Genomic DNA, 27807 nt, shown 5'->3' on the forward strand with positions numbered 1-27807 from the left:
AGAGCTCTACAAGTCAAGGTTATGGATGAATATATCATTTTTTACTCATAATTTGATCGTGTTATATTTTTTTCCAGTAATATAAATAATATCATTCAAAATCATATGTTTAGAGATATTTTGTTTTCTCAAACCATACCATTCAAAATCATATGTTTAGAGATATTTTGTTTTCGCAAACCATATTGATTTGAAACCTTCATAACTTTTTATATTCCTCAATTAAAACCATTTATAGTATTTATAAATTTCCAATAATTTTTTTGCATTCTCTTATTATATATGTAGTTATACTAGTACATTTTTCTTACAAAAAGTCGTCATTTGGTTGAAGATATTGTGATTCAAAAGTTTTCATATAGTTGAAGCATTCACGATCCAAATATGATGATTTGAAGAAATGGGTTATGTCGCATCGATGATAATTGTAATATGATTTTTTCTTTCAACCAAAACAAATGAAGCTTTTCTATTCTTTCTTTATATTTTGTTTCTCATTTAATCTTTATATGTTATTTGTGTGTATTACTCAATCTTGAATGTGACTCTCCAAACATCAATGTTTTGCTTGGAATATCTTTCTGATTCTTCTTTTTCAAAAAAAATATTTTGATTGCAGGTTAGTGAAGAATTATCATCAAGTTTCTATGGTTGAATGGTTTTAAACGAAGAAAGAAGATTCAGAAAACGGATATAAGTTTTTTGTTTGAGCAAAGTTGACGAATGTTAGTTTTTTCTTTTGATTTAAATGTATGGTTATGTAACATCTTTATTTATATATTCAACCACTCAATGCTCTTGTTTATTTTATTGTAGTTTTTCTATTTTGATTATGTTTATTTTCTATTATTTTTTTGTTGGGTTATCCTACACAACATATTTAAAAGATAACATAATTTGAACATTTGATATGTAATTATGATAGACTTATCATGATATGTTCTTCATATGAAAGTAATTTATCATATTACTACGACAAGAATTACATATGACAACTATATATATATATATATATATATATATATATATATATATATATATTATACGTTATTTGTTTAACATGTATATGCACCTATGTATGTTATAAATTTATAATTAAATATCTTTATGTTTAATAATTGAAGGGATTTAAATGATGCATCAAAACCAATTATTTAGACGAATATAATAATAATAATAATAATAATAATAATAATAATAATAATAATAATAATAATAATAATAAATATACATTTCCAAGTACTGCATTCATTTGAAACTCACACTACAACTCAAGAGTTTTCTAATTTATGTATATTTATTAGTTACAATTCAAGAGTTTTTTAACTTATGATTATTAATTAGTAATCACTAATAACTTTTTATTTTCCTTTCTTTTATAAGGTTGTAAAGTTTTGTTCATTAAAAATATTAATGTATTTGAAGAGATTTATGATTTAAATATGAAGAGTTAATATAAATGTTATAATAGATGTTTTAGTGTTTTTATGTTATTAAAAGTTATAGTGTTTATTTTTCAAATTTTTATTATTCGTTGTATATATATATATTTTAACACAAATGTTATAATAGATGTTTTTCTATTTTTATGTTACTAAAAGTTGCAGTTCATATTTTTGTTCATACGTTTTGTTACCCGTTATATTATCATTCATTTGATATATAATTTACACAATTTTAAACGGTTTATAAAACTATAAAATAATTATATATATCACAATGACTTAAAAATTAAACTATAATGTTTAAAAAAACTAATATGTTAACTATATGTTAGCTTTACTACTAACATTTTGTTTCAAAGTAGAAATATTAAATAATAATTTGGTAAAAGTTATTATTTTAACTACATAATTCTATTCCCGCGCAACGCGCGGGGATTCGCCTACTATATATATATATATATATATATATATATATATATATATATATATATATATATATATAGAGAGAGAGAGAGAGAGAGCGAGAGAGAGAGAGAGAGCCAAGTTCAAATATTCTAACTAATTCTTGTGCGGATATCGTATGCTATGAGAATTACTAACATAATAAGTTGTTTAACAATGCGAATATGTTCAACCTTACAAAAATATCGTCATTTTCATGCATTCTCGCTAATTATTATTTATTTTTGTTCTCACACATCGTTTTTCACTCATTTTTATTCTGACAGAATACGACCCAATAAATATTCTGACAAACATTCTGACAGAAATGAGAATAAGAATAATAAGTGTATAATAACCTTATAGACGATATTTTTATAAGGTTGAACGTATTCACAATGTTAAACAACTTATTCTCTTAGTAATTCTCATAGCATACGATATCCGCACAATAGTTAGTTAGAATACTTGAACCTATATATATATATATATATATATATATATATATATATATATATATATATATATATATATAGGGAAGGGTTATTTGGAAAACAAAAAAACCCTAAAAATTATAAAAATGCATAAAAAAATACCAAGACATCACAAAACTTTTTTTTGAATTTTTTTATCAAAAAATCGCAGCATTTTTTACAATTTCGCTGAAAAAAAAATAAAAAATCAATTTTTTTTTTAAATTTTCAAAAAAAAATTTCAGCGATTTTGACCTAAAAATTGCGATTTTTTGATAAAAAAATTTAAAAAAAAGTTTTGTGATCTCTAAGTATTTTTTTTATGCATTTTAATGATTTTTAGGGTTTTTTTTAGGGTTTTTTGTTTTCCATAGAACCTAAACCTATATATATATATATATATATATATATATATATATATATATATATATATATGTTTTTTTGTTTTCCATAGAATCTAAACCTATATATATATATATATATATATATATATATATATATATATATATATATATATATATATAGGTAAAGGTTCAAATGAGAACCAAAAAAGATTAAGAACCTAAGAACATACAATATTACCAAACTACTCATTCGGTGCAAAAGCGGTCGTAGTAATGGAGAAGGACTGAGGGTATTACAGTAAATTTAAACAAACTTTCTTTTAGAATCACCTTCGTCCTCAATTGGCACACACATAAACACACAGTTACTTTTTACTTTCCTGCACCTTTCTCTTATCTGCACAAAATCAACAGTATCTTCATATTATACCAGCTAGGGATTGATTATAACTAGAGATCCGCCATGGAAATCGATGGCAAAACGAACCTTCTTCTTCTATTTGGATTTTATCTTCTTCTCTCTTTGATTGCTTCATTTGATTCATCACTTAAGTATGACTATTATCACTAGATCTAAAACCACATCCATCTCTTTTTCTCTCTAATCTACGAAGAACCATCAGATATCACTAGATCTTATGTGTTTTTTCCATCAAATCTCTTCCCCTTCGTCTCCTCCGGCGACTTCTGACGCCATCGTCTCCTCCGTCAACAATCACAACATAATGCAAATCATATCTGATAACGAGATGCTTTTCCATTGACATCTTCCGACAAGCTGTTCCTATACCAATCGCAAAGAGAGATTTATTCCATATTACTGATTATCACTTTTAGTGGAAACGAATCTGAATTCATCAACGATCTCATCTGTTTTCGTCTATGCTCAACATTCCAAGTTACAACTCTTTTTTAAACTCCAATATCAACATCTCTTCATTTACTTTGTCGAATTGGTGATTCTTTCTCTCTTAATCTTTCCTGCATCTGATTATACTTAGTTGTGTGTAGTAATTTTGATTGGCTTGAAGTTTTCCACGATTTCTCATCATCGCATTCGACTTCATCATTCCCAGGTATGATTTTTTCTAAATTTATCTCTTTACTTACCTGATTGACTTTGATTCTTTCTTTCCTAACCTTTCCTGCATCTGTTTGTTCCTAGTTGTGTGTATTGTTTTTCATTTTACTTGAATGTTTATTATAACAAAACTCTAAATAATGTCTTCAAATATGTTTTGTTGAGTTTTTATGAATGTTTAATTCTTGATGAGAATCTTGCAGTCACATTTATGGATCACTTGGATCTGGTAAGGATCTTCTACCGGCGATGATGTCATCGATCTCCCCGCTCATCTCATCAATTTGTAGAAACAAACCCTATCTTGATTTCCAGTAAATCGGCGCCCTTCAACTCCCAAGTATTTTCTAACAACAATTCTCAGGTATGATTTTGTGTTTTCTCCATTTTTATACTTGTAAACATCAAATTCATGATTTACAAATGTATGTATGTTTAGGAAAAATAGGAAAAAGCAAGAAAAATATAGAAACCGGTTGACCTGGCGGTCGAACCGGGAACCGGTCACCATACCGGTTCGACTAAAAAACCGATTTTTAAAACATTGCCTAAAATGCTCTATTAAACTGTGAATTTTTTTGGTGCACACAAGATATTTGATGAAATGCTTCAACAAAATCGATTATGTTTTTAAGTTGTAAATATCGTGAATGAGAGACCTCAACTCCTTTATTAAATTGTGAATTAAAGTCTTGAAATTTAAGTTTTAACTTGAGAATATGATTGTGAAGTATAATTTTTTCGTATTAAAATTTGAAATTATTATATCAAGCTGTGAATTTTTTTTATTAAACCATGATTTGATTGTATTAAGTTGTAAATTAACTGTATTAAACTGTTAATTGACTGTATTAAGTTGTGAATTGACTGTATTAAGCTGTGTATTGACTGTATTAAGCTGTGAATTGATTATATTAAGCTATGAATTTTTTATAAGTCCTTGTAGCCTTCTAAAATATGAGATAAAAGTACCATTATATACAAATCTCATTTAATCTAATTTTGAATAAAGCATTTAAAATTTAAGTTGTGAACTTTTTTGTAAATAAACTTTGAAAGAAGCATTAGCATATAGATCTAAAAGTACATATATGTAAGTTTTAAGTTGAGAACATAGTTGTGAATGTATAATTTTTGTGTATTAAAATGTTAATTTTTTATACTAAGCTGTAAATTTTATGTATTGAATTGTCAATTGATTTTATTAAGCTGTAAATTTTTAATGAATTATGTGTTAAAATATGACTGATTTATGTATGAATGTTTGTTTTAATTTGTTTGTGAATATATTTATTTTTTGTGTTGTATAAATATGAAAGACTATATATATTACACGATGGGCCAAAAAGTACAAAAGGTTAGAATATATGATAAAAGTATAATAATAGTTATGAATATTATTATATTATAAGAATAGCACGGTGATATTTACGAATGTATATATATGTTAACTATTAGCACTAATAATATGAGTTAAATAAATTAATATATAATTTTAAATTGTGAATAGTATAAATTAAAATGCAAATTATGAATGAGTGTCTAAACAATTGTATTAAATTGTGAATATATAAATTTGATCTACGAATTTTTTTTATAAGTTGTTTTTTTGTTAAAATATTAATGATAAATGTCCGAATGTGTCGTATAATATTTTTTGTGAATAGTATAAATTAAACCGTGAATGATCGTCTTAAAATATCACCTATAAATGTTTGAATGTGTTGTATAACTTTTTTTTGTGTGAATCGTATAAATTAAAAATTGAATGGGAGTCCTGAAATGCTCTATTAAATTGTGAATTTGTATGGTGCATACAAGGTGTTTGATGAAATACTTCAGCAAAATCAATTATGTTTTTAAGTTGTAAATACTGTGAATGAGACTCATAAACTGCTTTATTAAATTGTGAATTAAAGTCTTGAAATATAAATTTTAAGTTGGATATAATATGACCATGAATGTATAATTTTTGTATATTAAAATTTGAATTTATTATGTAAATTATGTGTATTAAAAGGTGAATTGACTGTATTAAGTTGTGATTTCAATATATTAAAATACGAATTGACTGTATTAAGTTGTGAATTCACTGTATTAAAATGTGAATTGACTTTCTTAAGTTGTGAATTGACTATATTATGTTGTATATATTATATGAATTTTATTGACAGCTTAATATATTAAATTCACAATTTAGTACATAGAAATGCCTCCATACATGAATGTATATATGTAAGTTTTAATTTGAGAATATGACTATGAATATATGTTATGTGTATTAAACTATGAATTTGTTACATTAAGCCGTGAATTTTGTGTACTAAACTGTGAATTGACTGTACTAAGAGTTTTAAGTTGATAATATGGTTGTGAATGGATAATGTGTGTATTAAACTGTGAATTTATTGTATTAAGCTATAAATTTTGTGTATTAAGTTGTGATATTTGGGTTTTAAACTGTAAATTGACTGCATTAAGCTGTATAATTTCTGTTTAAACTGTGAATTGATTTTATTAAGCTATGGATTTTGAGTATTAAATTGTAACTTCTGTGTTTAGAAATATGAATAACCGCATTAAGCTTAAGTTGTGAATTTGTCGTTTAAACTGTGAATTAATTATATTAAAATTTGAACTTTTAATTAACTTTGAGTTAAAATATGAATGATTTGTGTATGATTGTTTTTTGTATTATTGTTCTTGTGATTAAATTGTGATGTTTTAAGGTTTCATAAATTATTTAGTTATGGTAATGTTAGTTTTAACTATTATTAATAAAAAAGTATAAGTTTTATGTTGTGAATACATGACTTTTTTTTTAATTAATTTTAATATGAGAATATATTATTTTTTATAAGTTTTAAGTTTTTTTTTAAATCGATCATTTGAATATCTTTTTATAGAGCATACAAGGTGTTTGATTAAATTGTGAATAAGAGTCCAGAAATGCTTTATTAAACTGTGAATTCTATTTTTTTTAATCAAGATTTGAATTTTATACCTATAAAATAGTTGTGAACATAGTGTATTAAACTGTGAATATGTGTTTTTATGCATTAAATTGTGAATATGTAAGTTAAGTTATGAATGTGTTTTTTTATGCACTAACTTGTGAATTAGTGTCTGAAATATTGAATTAAGTTTTGAATTAGTGTCTGAAATATTAAATTAAGTTGTGAATTAGTGTCTGAAATAATGAATTAAACTGCGAATTTTATTTTTTTAATCCTTTTCTGATTTTTTAGGGAATGATGTTGTTGGTGTTGACATTGATGCTTTGTGGTGACGATGGTTGATGGCAACGTATGGTAGAATGGTACTTGGCAGTGTTAATGGTGGCGATAGTGGAAGAGTAATGATATTTTCTATTTCTAACTCATCATCTTCGTTGATTTCAGATAAGTTATCCTTTTTTATGATTCACGTATATATTTTTCTTTTGATGTTTGCTTATGAAGTATGAGATAACTTATGTATGTATTAAAATATAAATGAGTTTTTCATACACTGAAATATGAGATTATACTTGTAAATAAGTTGTGAATATATTGTATTAAACTGTGAATTTACTGTGTTAAGCTGTAAATTTGTTTACAGCTTAGTATAATAAATTCACAATTTAATAGATAAAAATGCCTCTAGATATGAACATATAACTGTTAGTATTAAGTTAAAAAAACATAGCCGTGCATATATATTTTTTGTGTATTAAACTATGAATTACTGTATTAAGCTGTGAATTTTATGTATTAAACTGTGAAATGATTGTATTAAGCTGTGAATTGACTGTATTAAGATTTGAAATTTTTATGAATTTTGTATTTGCTTCTGAAATATGAGAAGAAAGAATCATTATACATATATATGATTTTCTCTAATTTTAACAAAATTATATAAAATTTAAATTGTGAATATTATGTACATTAAATTTTGAAAAACACCAACCGTTAGATCTAAATGTATAAATGTATGTTTTAAGTTAAGAATATGATATTTTTATGTATTAAAGTTTTAATTTTTTATATTAAGATTTAAATTTTATATATTAAACGATAATTGAGTATATTAAATGATGAATTGACTACATGTTGCTGTGATTTTTTTTAATAATTTTTGTAATAAAATATGAATGATTTATGTAAAAAAATTTGTATTAATTTCTTGTAAATATATTTATTTTTAATGTTATATAAGTATGTAAGAATGCCTTAGTTTTTATAATTATTTTGCATTAAATTCAAAATGGATGAATAAACCAGTTTATTAAACTATGAATGTAGTATTTAACATGTCATTGTCTGACTTTATATGCAGATCTCATTTGGAAGAAAGAGCTGTTGCAATGTTGGCACAGGTGGTTGGTGGCGGCATTTGGTGGTGGTAAAGTTTGGGTTTGATTTCTATGAATTTGAGAATTAGTGTAAAATAAGTTCTGTTAAGTTGTGAATTTTATGTATTAAACTGTAAATGGACTGTATAAAGTTGTATTTTATAAAAGTTTTGTGATAAAATATAAATGAATGCATGCACGGAAGTATTAGACTAAAAAAAATTACGATTTTGCCATTTTCTTACCAAAAAGCCAAAAATCAGGATTTTAATAAACTTGATAATATTCACAATATATATTTAGTTATTAAATGAGGTTCTTAAGGTTATTAATCTTTTGTGGTTCTCATTTGAACCACTCCATATATATATATATATATATATATATATATATATATATATATATATATATATATATATATATATATATATATATATATATATATATATATATATTGAAGTAGTGGACTTGGATAAAATAAAAAATGTAGGTGGTCCAGTATGAATTTTGTTAAGGAAAGTTGTTCCAAATCATCTCTATTATACATAGTAGTGGACATGGATCATGTGGATAAAACAAAAAAAATGTAATAAAATAAAGGTGGTCCAACATGAATTTTATCAAGGAAAATTGTTCCAAAACATCTCTATTTTATAAAGGAGTGGACATGGAGAAACACTATTTATGTCATACAGAAACACTATTTATGTCATAAACGTCGTCCACTTTTAAAGAATAACATGTCAAAATATCATAAATCGAAGATGTTACCATCTACGTTTTATTTGCACACGTTGTACAAACACTGTACGATGTTACGTTTTAGGAAATATATATATATATATATATATATATATATATATATATATATATATATATATATATATATATATATAAAAGTTTAATAGACAACCATTATTAATCAAGGAATCAAGGAACCAATCCAAAACGTCGAAATTTAAAGCGATCAACGGCAAAATGAATGATTGTAGACTTTTATAATCGATGAATATGCACCGGATTATAACGAAACTCATTTCCTTTTTTTCGTTTAAAAATTTTTTTCGGCAATGTTTTATATCGAAAAAAAAACCGAGTATACCGTTGTTTACGATTTTTCGTCCTATTTCCAAAGAGATTCATGATGATATATAAAAAACGAACTTTTTTTTTCGAAAAAAAACTCACTTCATTTTCTTTGTTGAAAAGTTAAGGTCTATTTTTTTATAGAAATAATAATAATAATAAATATATCAAAATTCATGTTTTTTGTACTTTTTAAACATAGATTCATATTCATGTAAAAAAAATAAAAAACGATATTTAAGTTCAGATTCACATTGTGAACCTGTTCATATATTGTGAACCTTCTCAGATTTATAGCGTGCAGAATAGTAACTCAGATTCACAATGTGAAGCTGAAGTGATCGAGTTTTTTTCACATTGTGAATGTTAAAAATTGAAATATTTACAGTTTAGATTCACGCTGTGAATCTATACTGATCGAGGTTTTTTTTTGTGAACCTTTTCAGATTCATAGTGTGCATAAGAGGAAGTCAGATTCACAATGTGAATCTGAATTGATCGAGCTTTTTCACATTGTGAATGTTAAAAATTATGGTTGTCTATTAAACTTCACCCTATATATATATATATATATATATATATATATATATATATATATATATATATATATATATATAAATGCTTAGGTTATTCTATTATAACTAATTATTATGCGGATATCATATGCTATGAGAATGATAAAGAAAATATGTTGTTTTATAATATAAATACGTTCAATCTTACATATTATTGTCATTAACACACAATCTCACTAATTAAATCGTCTATAAGGTTATCATACACTTATTATTATTATTCTCATTTCTGTCAGAATGTTTGTCAAAATGTTTATTGGGTCGTATTCTGTCAGAATGAAAATGAGTGAAAAACGATGTGTGAGATCAAAAATAAATAATAATTAGCGAGAATACATGAAAATGACGATATTTTTGTATGGTTGAACGTATTCGCAATGCTAAACAATTTATTCTCTTAGTAATTCTCATAACATACGATATCCGCACAATTGTTAGTTAGAATATACTTGAACCTAGCTAATATATATATATATATATATATATATATATATATATATATATATATATATATATATATATATATATATATATATATAGGAGTAGGATCAAATGAGAACACCTAAAAGGTTGAGAACGCGAGAACAGATCTGGATCATTTAAATATTTAGATCTAAGGTTATTATTAAACGGTGATTTATGAAAAATTCAAAAACTACTAGTATTAAAGTGTAACTTTTAACTGGGTAGAAGGGCATAATAGGAATTGCAAATTTACCTATTTCCTACAATTTCTCACCCTTTCTCCTCTTTCCTTTCATATCCCGTATCTTTATCCCCTCACTCTCTCTAGGGTTTCATAATAAACCGTATCCCTCTATGAATTTGGTTCCGTTTTTTTTCCTCTCTTTAGACGGCGATCCAACACCAATGACCGTCGATGTTTCTCGCACCCTAGTCGCCAGATTCGTCATTGATTTACTACTAAGATGATTGTGAGCCAATAAGGGTGATACCAGTGGTAAAGACGAGAAACATGAAGCACCACCATCTGGATCTGCAGTTCGTGACGATGCATCTGAATCCTCTTGTTATGCAACGAAAGTTGATGAAGAAACCCAAATGCATTTGGGTCCCAAAATTAGCATCAAAGAACACCTCGAAACGGATAAGGTCATCCCAAAATTAATACATTCACCTTTTTAGGGCTTTTTAGTAATTTTACTATTTTGGATGTCTTTTTTGATTACGTGTTGATGGTTCAGGACGAGGAGAGTTTGAGGAGGTGGAAAGAGCAGTTGCTTGGAAGCGTTGATGTCAGGCCGAAGGTAATTTTTTTTCTTTATTTGATAATTATGCTAAAATTCTATAGTAAAAAAGGAGGCCAAATAATGCAATAAGCTACTTTTCCTTGATACCTGTCACCAAATCAAACATAAACTCAATTGCTAATATGTTGTTTGGTATCGTTCATGTTTTTTATTACTAGAAGTTCAAGAACCTGATGTGAAAATTCTAAGCCTTATAATAATCTCTGTTGGAAGAGACGATATTATCCTTCAAATCCCCAAATCTGGGAACCAAAAAGGCCTTTGGTTCACCTTAAAAGAAGGAAGCAAATACAATCTAAAATTCTCAATCAAGGACAGGGCTTAAATACACTAATATCGTGTGGAAAACTGGGATGAAGGGTAACCTCCTCTTTCAAAATTCCAAGGGTATTTTCGTCATTGTAGGGTGTTTTTACATGTGATAATTGTTTAATCAAAAAAGAATGTTTGATTATGTACGTTACAATCATTTATGATTATAAATATTGTTGTCCATATAATTAGAAGACACCGCTAATAATCATTTATGATTATAACTATTTGCAACATAAACGATTAGCGGACCAATTATAATTATTTATGATTATAACACCATATGATTTTGCTACCAATCATTCATTTTAATATTTTTTTTATCATTTTATCGTATTTACATACTATTGTCATTTGTAGACATTGATCAAAGAAAAAAGAATGTTGGAATTTTTTTAGGTATCACTACTCCTCGTTATAGAAGCTCGCGTGCCGCGTGCCATTTGAATCAAATAGAAGAATGAGGTTGCGACCAATTCAAGAAAATTGTTGACACAGTGATGACTTTTGTAATTTTTTTCCATTGAAGTGGTTTAATCATTATTGATATAATTATGTATAAATGTTAGAAATTAGTCTTGACATATTCATTTATGAATATAAATATAAAAATGTATAAACTCAATCTTTGGAAGATTTATTTATCAATATAATAGTGTTTGATAATGAATTATTAATGTATTGATTTTTTTATTTTTCAGTATATTCACGTATGATTAGTAGTTAATTTTTTATTCAGTTAAAAATAAAAAAAATTCATCTTTAAATTGTGTTGTATTCATTTACGATTACAACCGTATATTTTTATAATTACAAATGTGTTTTATTCATACATATTTGAAAATATTCTTATGAATTATAAATAAAAAAAAATCGATTTTTTTATTTGACAAAAAAATGAATACAAATTATTTTTGTCATCCGCTAATAAAAAAAATTGGTAAATTTTTTTTAGGTAAATGTAATCAATGTCGTTAAATTTTAGGAAATTAAGATTTGAATTTAATTTTTTTTAAATTAAATTAAATATACAATTACTATTATACCCTTGGAAAATGATTGATCAAGAAGTGTTATTGCATTCTTAACCTTTTTGGTGTTCTCATTTGATCCTTACCCTCTCTCTCTCTCTCTCTCTATATATATATATATATATATATATATATATATATATATATATATATATATATATATATATATATTAAAGTAGTGGACGTGGGTATAATAAAAAATGTAATAAAATGTAGGTGGTCCAATATGAATTTTGTTAAGGAAAGTTGTTCCAAATCATCTCTATTATACATAGTAGTGGACATGGATCATGTGGGTAAAACAAAAAAATGTAATAAAATAAAGGTGGTCCAACATGAATTTTGTCAAGGAAAATTGTTCCAAAACATCTCTATTTTATAAAGTAGTGGACATGGAGAAACACTATTTATGTCATAAACGTCGTCCACTTTTAAAGAATAACATGTCAAAATATCATAAATCGAAGATGGTACCATCTAAGTTTTATTTGCACACGTTGTACAAACACTGTACGATGTTATGTTTTAGTGTATATATATATATATATATATATATATATATATATATATATATATATATATATATATATATATATATATATATATAAAAGTTTGGAAAAATGACTTATCAAGGTAATTAACTTTTCGGTATGTTCACATCTGGGTAACTATCTTTTTTTTGTACACATATAGGTAACAAACTTGTTGGAAGTGTTCACATATGACCATTATGACCTGCTGTAGCAGGTTACATCCTAGATGTGAACACTTTCAACAAGTTCGTTACCTAGATGTGTACAAAAAAAGTAGTTACCCAAATATGAACAAAACGAAAAGTAAGAGTAAATTACACGAATGGTCCCTGTGGTTTGGGAGAATTTATATTTTTGGTCCCTAACTTATTTTTTTAACTCAGATGGTCCCTACTGTTTATTTTTGTTGCACGTTTGGTCCATGTCTTACCTAAAAAGACTATTGTGCCCTTATTAATTTATTTTTTAATTAATTTTCTTATTTATATATTTATTTTTTATACATTTAAAAAAATTAATAGACCCCACATATCTGTATTTCCTCACCGTAAACCTGAAACTACATTTGAGAAATTTAATTTGGGTCTCACTGGTCACCATCCTATCTCTCATCCTCCTCAACTTCTATTTCTTTTCCATCTTTAGTAACATCGACGTCTTCACCATGCTTCTTTTTTTGGTCCATCAACTCTGGCGAACCAACATTATAACCCACTGTCTCTTCATCTTTAGTGGGTTCACTGGGTTGTGGTGTTAATTCGACGGAGTTGGATGACCAAAAAAAGAAGGGATGGTGAAGACGTCGATATCACTAAAGATGGAAAATAAATAGAAGTTGAGGAGGATGAGAGATGTAATGGTGAGGAGATACAGATGTGTAGGGTCTATTAATTTTTTTAAATATATAAAGAATAAATACATAAATAAGAAAATTAATTAAAAAAATTAATTAATAAGGGCACAATAGTCTTTTTAGGTAAGATAGAAACCAAACGCATAACAAAAATAAACAGTAAGGATCATCCGAGTTAAAAAAAATAAATTAATTAAAAAATAAACAGTAGGGATCATCCGATGAGATACAGATATGTGGGGTCTATTAATTTTTTTTAATTCATAAAAAATAAATACATAAATAAGAAAATTAACGAAAAATAAATTAATAAGGGCACAATAGTATTTTTATGTAAGACAGGGACCAAACGTGCAACAAAAATAAACAGTAGGGACCATCCGAGTTAAAAAAATAAGTTAGGGACCAAAAACACAAATTCCTCCAAACCACAAGGACCATTCGTGTAATTTACTCTTACTTTTCGTTTAGTTCATATTTGGGTAACTATTTTTTTTTGTACACATCTACATAACGAACTTGTCAAAAGTGTTCACATCTAGAATGTAACCTGCTACAGCAGGTCATAATGGTCATATGTGAACACTTCCAACAAGTTTGTTACCTAGATGTGTACAAAAAAAAGATAGTTACCCAGATGTGAACATACCGAAAAGTTAATTACCTTGATAAGTCATTTTCCCTAAAAGTTTAATAGAGAACCATTATTAATCAAGTAACCAAGGAACCAATCCAAAACGTCAAAATTTAATGCAATCAATGGCAAAAGAAAGGGTTGTAGATTTTTTACAATGGACACAAATGTACTGGATTATAACAAAACTCACTTCCTTTTTTCGTTTAAAATTTTTTTAGGCCATGTTTTTTTATCGAAAAAAAAACCGAATATACCGTTTACGATTTTTCGTCCTCTTTCCATAGAGATCTATGATGAAATATAAAAAACGAATTTTTTTTTTCGAAAAAACCAACATCAATTTCTTTGTTGAAAAGTTAATGACTATTTTTTATAGAAAAAAAATTAATAAATATATCAAAATTCATACTTTTTAGTACTTTGTAAACATAGATTCATATTCATGTTAAAAAAAACGATATTTCAGTTCAGATTCACATTGTGAACCTGTTCAGATTCATATTGTGAATCCGTTCAGATTCACATTGTGAACCTTGTCAGATTCACAGTATGCATAATAGTTAGTCAGATTTACAATATGAATCTGAACTGATCGAGCTTTTTCACATTGTGAATGTTAAAAATTTAAATATTTATAGTTTAGATTCATAGTGTAAATCTACACTAATCGAAATTTTTTTTAGTCGAAGTTGATGTTTATTAATAGAGTACAAAAGATTAATTTTTTTGGTATAATTAGTTTTTTTTTTTTTTTGATAAAAATAAACTTAAATATTGAAAAAATTAACAAAATGAAGTCGGTTTTTTTTGAAAAAAAAAATTGTTTTTTATATATCAACATTGATCTCTATGGAAAGAGGACAAAAAATCGAGAACGGTATATTCGGTTTTTTTTCGATAAAAAATGTTACCTAAAAAAAATTTTAAACGAAAAAAAGAGGTAGGTTTTTTGGTAAGTTGGTGGATTTTTTGGTATAATCCGGTGTGTGTGCGTCCAATAGACAAGTGTACATCTATTTTTTTAGCCGTTGATCATTATGAATTCCGACGATCACGATTGGATCCTTGGTTCCTTATTAATTATGGTTCTCTATTGAACCTCACTATATATATATATATATATATATATATATATATATATATATATATATATATATATATATATATATATATATATATATATATATATATATATATACATAAATAGGGAGTGGTTCAAATAAGAACTCAAAAAGGTTAAGAACCCTAAGAACCATTTTTTAAAATATTTTCATTAATGATATTTTGGAAAAATCTAATGTTTCTATTATATTAAGAAATTTTTTTCATTTTGTAGTTTACAAACTACTTGTCACTTGTTGGCAGACCACTATCGGACCGCCATCAGACTACCACCGAACCGCCGCCACATTAAATTAAATTCAGTAGTATTTTTCTAGTTGTATTCACAGGTTAATAGTACAAACATTATAGCTATCATTTATTTTGTAATACTTATATTTATTCAGTCAAAATATACAAAATTTTAGTAAAAAATAGAATTATGTTTAAAAATCATTTTTTTCTAAATTGTTGATTTTTGTACAAATATAAGGTGTATAAGAAATATTCACAGTTTAAAATATAAATTCACATTTTAATAAATATAATAATTTACTAATACAAGGTTTAATACTTTCATGCATACTTTCATTCATATTTTAAAACAATTTATATAGAGTCTATTTTTAGTTTAATACATAAATTTCACAACATGGCATAACACAATTCATTATACACTAATTCACATATTTAAATAAGTGAAACCTAAACTCTCACACCACCACCACGACCAACTACCATAGTCACCACCAACCATCTGTGCCACCGTCGCAATCATCCTTCATTCCAAATCATATCTGCATATAAAATCATTGATTGACATCTTAAATACTATATTTACAATTTAATAAACCAGTTAATCAACTTATTCAGAGTTTAATGTAAAATAATTATAAAAACTAATACCTTCTTACATATTTATACTGTAACATCCCAAAATTATGACCCAAAAATTTTTGTTTAATTATATTACTTATAAAAATAGTTTACGGAAAACATCGTTATTATCATTTCAAAACATAAAGTCACAAATCACAAGTCTCGAAAACCATAACATCAATTAGTAAAACGTCAGAGTACAATCCCAGGGTTCTTAAAGTAGAAATCATGTGTGTGTGATGCGCTGCTACCCTGTCGGCTCCTTCCCCTTAGCTGAAGAGGTACCTAAAACCAAAACTAAAACTATAAGAACGAAACTTAGTGAGTTCACCCATCATACCACATACCATACAATCATACATACTGCCGGGCAATTCTGGGGTGCCCGACCTACTCGTGTCAAGGCATTCTGGGGTACTGACCTACCCGTGTCAAGCCATTATGGGGTGCTGACCTACCCGTGTCAGGCCGTTCTGGGGTGCCTGCCTACCCTCCGTTCTATCTCACCCGGTCACGAGGACTATTTCACCCCCTATCACTATCACATAATAACATATCATAATCATGTTGTCAGACATATCTAGGGTGTCCGACCTACCCTTCGGTCCTAACGACCGAATTGGGGAATTATTCCCCTCCTATTACCACTATCACATAGAACATATCATAGTGGCACATAGAACACATCAAGTAATAGCAACCCAGACAATTATCACAAATACAATCATCTCAACTGTAATCAACTACTAGTGGGTCGGCCGTGGTGCCTTAGACCCACTTCTACTGGAAGGTAACTCACCTCAATGTCGTGTAGTGTCTGCACTGTCCTCGGTGTGAAAATCGACTCTCTTCGACTCCTCAATCCTTACACGACAACTTTTCTAAGTTATCAATTCATAGTCATGACCCTTACAAGTGTCACTCAAGTCCACGTTGAAGTCAAGGTCAAAACCTTGATCAAAGTCAACTTTGGTCAAAGTCAACATCCGGTTGACTCGACTCGCCGAGTTGGTCCACCAACTCGCCAAGTCCCCATGTCCACAAAACGCTACCATCCCGTCCCTACTCGTTGAGTCTAGCAAGAGCTCGACGAGTTCGCCTTCAACAACACATCAGACTATCTTCAACCGACTCACCGAGTTCGTCCTTGAACGCGTCGAGTTCATCTTCATCCATATGAAGGTGTTCAGTGTATGACTCGCCGAGTTCATCTTTGAACTCGTCGAGTCCGTCTTCATGTGGTTGGGACATTGCCTTGAACTCACCGAGTTTCTTCTTGAACTCGCCGAGTCCTTTGATCTTCAAGTCCATAACAAACCCCTAACAGGCTGAGTGTTCCTTCCACTCAACCAAAGACCATTTCCAGAAGACATTTGGGGGAAAAAGCGACCCGACTCGCTGAGCCACCCAAGCGACTCGTCGAGTCCCTCTTTGTCCAAAACTATTCAGTTGATTATAATGGGTCTTAATGCATCAAAACCATAGATCTGACCTCCTAAGGTCCATTTTATACGTAAAGTTCCAATCTTGACGTCCATGCATGGGGGTTTTTGGCTCAAAAGCCATAAAAAGAGGTATATAAGAAGCATGGGTCTCCCATGGCCATAAAGTTGGCACCTTTATGCCATGGGAACCCTCAATGGTTCCAGATCTGAAGTGTAACTCCTAACACACTCACAAAATCTGATTATAACTTCACAATTCATAAAAAGGGGTAGAAAATAGCCCCAAAACAAGATCTAAGAGATAGATGGTCAAGGTTTAAGTTTTTTACCTTGAACGAACTGAGAATGATGCAAAACCTCTGGATCTACTAGCTTCCACTTGAACTCCCAAGCTTCCTTCTTCTCTTCCAACTTCAAATGCACACAAAAGTCACCAAAACGCTCAAGAACACTCAAAAGAGGCTTAGGGTTCGAGTTAGGGCTTTCTCTGGGTTGGGAGGAACAATGGAGGCTGTGTTGGGGCGTTATAAGTTGTTTAAATAGGGTGAAAACCGTAAATATTAGGGTTTCATCCAGACAGCCCTACTCGTCGAGTCGGTCTCCCGACTCGTCGAGTAGGTCACTTATCCTGCCGATCCAAAGTCGAGTCTACTCGACAAGTTGGGCCTCCAACTCGCCGAGTCCCAGAGTAAAACATGAGTTTACTTTAATTAAATAACGTACCAGGAACCGGGTGTTACAAATCTCCCCACTTATTTTAGACTTCGTCCTCGAAGTCTGCTGCCGAGTCCGGAAAGAGCTCGGGGTAGTGCTTCCTCATCTCGTCCTCCGGTTCCCAGGTCCATTCTGAGCCCTTGCGGTGCTGCCATTGCACCTTCACCAGCTCCACCCTCTTGTTCCTCATATCCCTCGACTTCTTGTCGAGGATAGCTACTGGTCGCTCGATGTAGTTCAGGCTGTCATCCACCCGAATATCCTCCAAAGGCACCAGTACCGAGTCGTCCACCAGGCACTTTCCGTAACTGGGATACATGAAAAGTACTGTGAATCTGACTGAGTTCGACTGGCAGATCCAGCCTATATGCCACCTTGCCCACCCGGGCTACAACTCTGAAAGGTCCAATGTACCTGGGGCCCAACTTACCCTGCTTCCTGAACCGAATGACGCCTTTCCAGGGTGACACCTTCAGGAGAACCATATCCCCGACCTGGAATTCTAGGTCTGAACGACGCTTGTTGGCATAACTTTTATGATGACTCTGAGCTGTCTGAAGCCTGATCTGTACCTGCTGGATCCTCTCCGTAGTCTTGAGTACCACTTCGGTACTCCCCATGACCCTCTGGCCAACCTCACCCCAGCATATCGGGGTCCTGCACTTCCTCCTTTACAACATATCGAAGGGAGGATGGTCGATACTCGCGTGATAGCTGTTATTATAGGAAAACTCTGCCAAAGGAAGGTAAGTATCCCAACTACCTCCGAATTCTAAAACACACTCCCGCAGCATATCCTCCAGAGTCTGGATGGTTCGCTCACTTTGGCCATCCGTCTACGGGTGAAAAGCGGTGCTAAAGTGCAGACGAGTACCCAGCTCGTCGTGAAACTTCTTCCAGAATCTGGAAGTGAACCGCACATCTCTGTCGGAAATCACTAAAAATGGCACCCCGTGCCGAGCCACTACCTCTATGATATAGATGTCGGCCAAATTTTTGGCCGAAATGCTCTCCTGAATCGGAATGAAATGGGCGCTCTTGGTCAAATGATCCACGATGACCTAAATCAAATCCACTCCTCGCGCGGTCCTGGGAAGCTTCGTGATGAAATCCATAGTGATATATTCCCATTTCCACAGCGGAATATCCAATGGCTGGGTCTTGCCGTGAGGCCTCTGATGCTCGGCCTTGACCTTCCTGCAGGCCAGACATCTCTCAACAAACCAAGCTACATCCCTCTTCATGCAGGGCCACCAATAATCAAGACGAAGATCCCTATACATCTTCGTCGCCCCGGGATGGATAGAAAACCTGGATTTGTGCGCCTCCTCCATCAATATCTGGTGCACACCTCCATGATATGGGACCCACACCCTACGGTGTAGAGTCAACAATCCACGGCTGTCATAATCGAAGGAGGAAACCTGACCCACAATACGCTCACTCTTACTATGTTCCTCCTTCATGTCCTCCTGCTGGGCCTCTCGAATCTGCTCCAACAGCGGAGTCACCACGATCATCCTCATGCAAATATCTCTGATCGGTGTTGCCTTGCGGCTAAGTGCATCGGCCACGACATTGGCCTTCCCCGGGTGGTAGAGGATCTCACAATCGTAATCCTTCACCACATCTAGCCATCGACGCTGCCTCATATTCAGATTTGGCTGATCCATGAGGTACCTCAAATTCTTATGGTCTGTGTAAATAGTACATCGGACCCCATAGAGGTAATGACGCCAAATCTTGAGGGCGAAAACAACTGCCCCCAAGTCCAAGTCATGTGTCGGATAGTTCGCCTCATGAGACTTCAGCTGCCTCGAAGCGTAGGCGATAACATGCCCCCTCTGCATCAATACTACGCCCAAACCCGAGATGGACGCATCGCAATACACCACAAAATTATCCACGCCCTCTGGCAGGGCTAAGATTGGCGCCTCGCACAACCTCTGTCTCAATGTCTCAAATGCGGCCAGCTGCTCAGGCCCCCAGCGAAAGACCAGGGCTTTCCTTGTCAACCGGGTCAAAGGCACAACTATCTTGGAGAAGTCCTGAATGAATCTCCAATAATAACCTGCCAGTCCCAGGAAGCTCCGAATATCAGATGGAGACCTCGGAACCTCCCATCTCATCATGGCCTCCATTTTGGCCGGGTCGACTGGAATCCCGTTCTGGTTGACAAGGTGCCCAAGAAACTGCACCTCGCGCAACCAGAACCCACACTTTGAGAACTTGGCATACAAGCTCTCCCTCCTAAGAGTATCCAATACCTCCCGCAAGTGTTCCACATGCTGCTCCCGAGTCATGGAATAGACCAAGATGCCATCAATGAAAACTATCACAGACCGATCAAACATCAGTCTACACACGCAGTTCATGAGATCCATGAACGCGGCAGGAGCATTGGTGAGCCCAAAAGGCATCACCACGAACTCATAGTGGCCATGTCGCGTCCGAAAAGCAGTCTTCTGCACATCCTCCTCTCTGACCCTCATCTGATGATAACCCGAATGCAGATCGATCTTGGAGAACCAAGATGCTCCCTAAAGCTGGTCAAAGAGGTCATCAATCCTCGGGAGTGGGTAACGGTTCTTCACCGTTACCTTATTCAGCTCCCGGTAATCTATACACATCCGATGCGACCAGTCATTCTTCTTCACAAATAGTACCGGGGCTCCCCAAGGTGAACTGATCGGTCTAATAAATCCCTTGTCTAACAGCCCCTGCAGCTGTGTAGACAACTCATGCATCTCAGGAGGAGCCAGCTGATACGATGCCTTGGAGTAGGTCGCACCAGGGAGTAGGTCGATCCTGAACTCTACCTGTCTCTCCGGAGGTATCCCATGTAGCTCCTCTGGGAATACATCCACGTACTCTCGTACCACCGGCACGCCACTCACCGTCGCCTCTCCCGTCTCCCGGGTATCCAATACATAGGCGTCATACCCTGCGCACCCCTGCTGGAGGTAACGTCTAGCCCTCGCTGCTGAACATAAAGTTGGTCCACGCTGTGGCCTCACGCCCTGAATCACCAGCTCTCCCCCACTGGGGGTCCTGACCCGGACCAACTGTTGCGCGCAGTCGATCACCGCCTCATTGGGGCTCAACCAATCCATGCCTATAATAACCTTGTTCCCCCGAAACCGTATGGGAACCAATTCTACTAAGTATCACTCCTCGAACAGTCTCAAAACACAATCCCTGAAAACCACTGATGCTCGCACTGATCGGTCGTCCGCGATCTCGACCTCTAGAGGGCAATCTAGCATGCCCGAACACTCAGGGAACCTCTTGCTAAGCGCAAGAGAGACAAACGATCAGGTAGCACCCGAATCAAACAACACCTGAACTGGGATACCGTTCACATGGAACGATCCTAAACAAAACATATAGCATAATACATCAATATCATCAGCGACATATAATAACAGTTAGAGAGAAGAAATCATACCCGTCACTACATCAGACGCGGCATATGCCTCCTCAGCTGTCAACTGAAAAGCCCGGCTCCTCACCACTGGAGCCTTTGTCTTTACCTTTCGGTCATCAACAACCCGTGTTGTTGCTGGAGTCGGAGCCACCACTGGCGCTGCTGTCAATCTAGGGCAGTTGGCCTTTTTATGGCCCCTCTGATTGCAATGAAAGCAAATCAAGTCTGATGTCTGAACTGTGGGGGCAGGGGTAGTACAATCCCTGCCAAAGTGCCCCGTCTTTCCGCACTTGTAGCAGCCTGATGATCCCACTCTACAAGCTCCCTAAAGCGGTCTGCCGCATTTCCTGCATCGGTTGTGGCCCGGCTGGCCCTTCGACCTAGTATCGGATCCCTTGGGTTTCTTCTCCGAAATCCTAGTAACCTGCTCCGTCTTTGCCTTCCTCTTCCTGAGGTGCTCCAAATCAATATCCCTCTCCCTCACCCTGGCAATCATGGACTCCAAGGTCGGGCAGGCTGAATAGCTGACATGCTCTCGAATATCAGCCCTCAACATATCATGATAGCGGGTGTTCTGTATCTCCTCATCCCCTGCATACTGAGGTACCAACAAGGCCCTCTCCCGGAACTTGGCGGTGATCTACGCCACTGTCTCAGTAGTCTGTCTCATATCAAGAAACTCCCTGGCCAGCTGCTGAAGCTCCACAGCTGGCGCAAAATCAGCCCTGAACCTGGTCACAAAGTCCGACCAAGTCATCGCCTCGATGTCTGGGGCTCCCAGTGAGTCACCAACTGACTCCCACCAATCCCTAGCTCTGTCTCTCAAACAACCTGCAGCAAAGCGGACCTTCGACGCCTCCGGCCAGAAACTCGTCAACTTCGTAGACTCGATGTATGTGATCCATCTCCTAGCAGTAATGGGGTCCTTCACCCCGTGAAAGTCTAGCGCACCACTCCCCCTGAAGTCCTTGAAGGACAGTGTGCGTATCCCTGACTGGCTGGACGCCGAGTCGCTCCTGAATGTACGGAGGCGATCCTCCATCAGCTTAATAATCCCCTCCTTGATCGACCCGAAAATGACCGGGGTTGCCTTAAGGATACCTCTCGTGATCTCAGACGCGATGAACTCGCGTAGCCCGTCATCAACCTGCTCGGATCCCGCACCCGAGCCTGATCCTGATCCTGATCCAAAACCTGAACCTCCTGCTCCATGACGCGTAATCACCATTCTGAAATAAACAAACAAGCGTCAGGGTCATACATACTCTCGGGAGGTCTCACACACTCTCCAAGTTCCATGGTTCTATCTTAGCCCTCCTTGATTCGAGTAAGGATTCTATGCTTCCAGTAGTACGGGCCCATACTACCTTCCACATCTACCCGTACTTTCCTCAAGGATTGCTTCAACTTCACCAAGTCCCTTCTACCAATACTGCTTTCCAAACTAATCTCATCCTAGGCTTGACCTAAGGCACTCTTCGACCTACTCTCCGCCATCAGCTGCACAAGGAGTCCCTACCATCCTTCCCTAACTAGCTTGCGAATACTATTACATATTCACTTACTAGTTAGTTAAATCTAGCTAGAACCCCTATAAGCACAAGGTAAGTAGCATTCGTGCATCGAGTAACCAAATCAAGCATAACCTAATCAGGCTATCATACTGCTGACTAAACAGCCCTAGCATACAACTCAATAAGTTCACGCAACAGTCATATAAGTCATCATTCCTAGATCCTTAGCTCTAATCTAGCATGCAGTTATCATAATCACATAACAGGCATACAAGGCATCCTTCCTAGATCCTTAGCCCTATTCTAGCATGCAGTTCTCATAATCATATCATATAACATAACATATCATGTATGGGTATCTTGGGGAAAAACTTACTTGAGCTCGGCCGGTCGCACGCATCACACACACCTTGTTCTTTCTCCAAAACTCCTTATTATTATTTTTTTTAGTTTAGAAAACTATATTTCTTGTAAAATCCTTCAATCCCTCGATTTGAGTCCAGACACCCCCGAAGGTGTGCCCGAATCCCTCAAACCAAGGCTATGATACCAATTTGTAACATCCTAAAATCGAGACCCAAAATTTTTTGTTTAATTATATTACTTATAAAAATAGTTTATGGAAAGCATCGTTATTATCATTTCAAAACATCAAGTCACAAATCACAAGTCTCGAAAACCATAACATCAATTAGTAAAACGTCAGAGTACAATCCCAGGGTTCTCAAAGTGGAAATCATGTGTGTGCGATGCGCTGCTACCCTGCCGGCTCCTTCCCCTTAGCTGAAGAGGTACTTGAAACCAAAACTAAAACTGTAAGCACGAAGCTTAGTGAGTTCCCCCATCATACCACACACCATACAATCATACATACTGCCGGGAAATTATGGGGTGCCCGACCTACTCGTGTCAAGCCATTCTGGGGTGCTGACCTACCCGTGTCAAGCCATTCTGGGGTGCTGACCTACCCGTGTCAGGCCGTTCTGGGGTGCCTGCCTACCCTCCGTTCTATCTCACCCGGTCACGGGGACTATTTCACCCCTACCGCTATCACATAATAACATATCATAATCATGTTGTCAGACATATCTGGGGTGTCCGACCTACCCTTCGGTCCTAACGACCGAATTGGGGAACTATTCCCCTCCTACTACCACTATCACATAGAACATATCATACTGGCACATAGACCCACTTCATCTCAACTGTAATCAACTCCTAGTGGGTCAGCCGTGGTGCCTTAGACCCACTTCTACTGGAAGGTAACTCACCTCAATGTCGTGTAGTGTCTGCACTGTCCTCGGTGTGAAAATCGACTCTCTTCGACTCCTCAATCCCTACACAAAAACTTTTCTAAGTTATCAATTAATACTCATGACCCTTACAAGTGTCACTCAATTCCATGTCGAAGTCAAGGTCAAAACCTTGATCAAAGTCAACTTTGGTCAAAGTCAACATCCGGTTGACTCGACTCGCCGAGTTGGTCCACCAACTCGCCGAGTCCCCATGTCCACAAAACGATACCATCTCGTCCCTACTCGTCGAGTCTAGCAAGAGCTCGACGAGTTCGCCTTCAACAACACATCAGACTATCTTCAACCGACTCGCCGAGTTCGTCCTTGAACTCGTCAAGTTCATCTTCATCCATATGAAGGTGTTCAGTCTATGAATCGCCAAGTTCATCTTTGAACTCATCGAGTCCGTCTTCATGTGGTTGGGATAGATGGTCAAGGTTCAAGATTTTTACCTTGAATGAACTGAGAATGAAGCAAAACCTCTGGATCTACTAGCTTCCACTTGAACTCCCAAGCTTCCTTCTTCTCTTCCAACTTCAAATGCACACAAAAGTCACCAAAAAGCTCAAGAACACTCAAAAGAGGCTTAGGGTTCGAGTTAGGGCTTTCTATGGGTTGGGAGGAACCATGGAGGTTGTGTTGGGGCGTTATAAGTTTTTTAAATAGGGTGCAAACCCTAAATATTAGGGTTTCATCCAGCCAGTCCTACTCGTCGAGTCGGTCTCCCAACTCGTCGAGTAGATCACTTATCCTGCTGATCCAAAGTCGAGTCTACTCGAAGAGTTGGGCCTCCAACTCACCGAGTCCCAGAGTAAAACATGAGTTTACTTTAATTAAAATACGTACCAGGAACCGGGTGTTACATATACAAAACCAAAAATAAATATATTCACAAGAAAGTTAGTACCAACATGGCAACATTCATACATAAATCATACATATTTTAACATAAAATTTATTAAAAATTCAAAGTTTAATATAATGAATTCACAGTTTAATACAGTCAATTTACAGTTCAGTACACAATATTCTCAGCTTAATATAATAAATTCACAGTTTAATGCACAAAAATTATACATTCACAACCATTTTCTCAACTTAAAACTTACATGTATACCTTCAGATCTTGTAAAACCCGATCTAATGTATCAATCAAAATCACTACGATTGGTGCGGAATCCCAATCTAATGATTAATGCAAAACAGTTATAATGAATTAGGATCACAATATTGAATCTTCAATGCACACTATATTGATTAATAGTCCGGTACATAAGACTCTCAATAACTCTTGGTTCTCTCTGTCTCTCTAAACTCGATATCAACTTGATAAGAATGACCAACCCTTTTACACGGCTGAAACAATACTATATATACTTAGACCTAAATACAAAGGCCCAGCCCAAAACCCAACCGAAAGCATCATTAAGCCCACCGAAATCACATGGTGATTTCGGTCCAAACACCACCAAAATCATGGTGTTTTCGGTCCTACACCGAGAACTCTAAAAGCTATCAAAAGTAAAGTATAAACCACAAATCATGTCCTAACAATCTCCCCCTTGGTTTATAGCTTTCTTTTCTTTTCAATCTTCTCTTTGTTCTTGACTTTTAGCTTTTATCTTCGACTTCTTGACAACTTCAAGATGAACATATGAATTTCTACATGAATGACTTTATCTTGAACAGTTGGACTTCCTTTTAAAAATTTGACTTTGAACGCACATTGGGTATAGAGGCTCTTGTATAGGTTCTTGAAAATCAGTACTTTCAGCTTTGAAATACTTCAAATATAATTACAGAGAGATCGATTCTTTTGGATCACTTCAGCAGGTTCATAAATAGCAGCAAATTGATTGAGGAGGCTTCAGTGCAATTCGTCACATAACTTCAAATACAACTTCACCTTGCTTCTGGGGTTGAAAGATTGAGTGTTGAAAAATAATTTTCACTTCTAGTTCCTTCGAATGAATGTTCTTTAATGATCACATATATGTCTTGAAAAGTAACCATGACTAAAAAGTCTCTGTGGATCACAGAGTCATAAAGACCCTTCTCACCACAGTTGTTCAAGGACCCAGCCTTGGCTCAGATGGAGAATACTGGCAGTATTTGTGTGAACACGGAGGAACACACTGTGATTTGTTGAGTATCGGAGAACTACTCATGGCTATTTTTGATGTTAGCCCCTGTATATCCTCGATCAAAGATCTCAACATAGTTTTTCAAGTTAACAAGTTAACTTGGCCCTTGGCGAGACATTCAATGGTTTCTGAATCTCAACTGAGTGTACCATTCTAGTTCAAGTGAGAGTTAATTAGGAATAACTCACAAAATCATCATGTGACAAAAATATCCGAGGATATATTTTCACAGTTTAGCATGAAATGAGGTCAAGGCCCTTTAGCGAGACATTTAGCGATAATCGTGCCTTGCGAGGTGCATCACCCTAGTGCCAGTACCGTTAATTCCTTACCTGCGAAGAATGCATCCGAGAATACATTTGAGTCTCCGCAGTTTTGCATGAAAAAAGGATTGTCACGACCCTGGGCGGGATGTTCAGTGATATCTATTTCCCAGTTGGGCGAATCGCCATGGTGCCGTGATAGTTCTTAGGTAAAGATAACTGACAAGACCAATTTTGACAATCTGTACAGTTTCAGACTTTCAATTCCTTAAATACGACACTTCTTAGATAGATACTGTGTAGTGGTGTTGATTATGATGGCATGTGCGGAATTAGAAAAGATCTAGTGAATCATCATGTAAACTCAAGAACACATGAAGTAAATAAAACTGGGTTTAGCTCTCATTAGTACTGATAGAAAGAGTACAAATGGGTCTTTCAATTTCTCTCTCTAAACTAATGCTCTCAAAGTGTTCATTAGATAAAATAAGTGTCACTCACTTCCTTATAAAGGAAAGACAACTCAGTACACACATACAAAGGAGTAAGCCCTCATGACATCCAAGAGTGACTTTGCACCCTAACAATCATGAAAAAGCCTCGAAAAAAT

The 27807-nt window shown here is 34.1% G+C and overlaps 1 long non-coding RNA gene across 1 annotated transcript; it reads left to right on the forward strand.

Moving 5' to 3' along the window:
- The first annotated feature begins 7101 nt into the window (after positions 1–7101).
- On the forward strand, positions 7102–8284 carry LOC145122804 (uncharacterized). The gene is made up of 2 exons (XR_013714745.1): positions 7102–7139; positions 8102–8284. It is a non-coding gene; the product is annotated as an uncharacterized LOC145122804 (long non-coding RNA).
- The last annotated feature ends 19523 nt before the right edge of the window (positions 8285–27807 follow it).

This window comes from Lactuca virosa, chromosome 6 (genome assembly GCF_052849685.1).
Source record: "Lactuca virosa cultivar CGN04683 chromosome 6, Lactuca_virosa_CGN04683_v6, whole genome shotgun sequence".
In the NCBI taxonomy this organism is placed as follows: domain Eukaryota; kingdom Viridiplantae; phylum Streptophyta; class Magnoliopsida; order Asterales; family Asteraceae; genus Lactuca; species Lactuca virosa.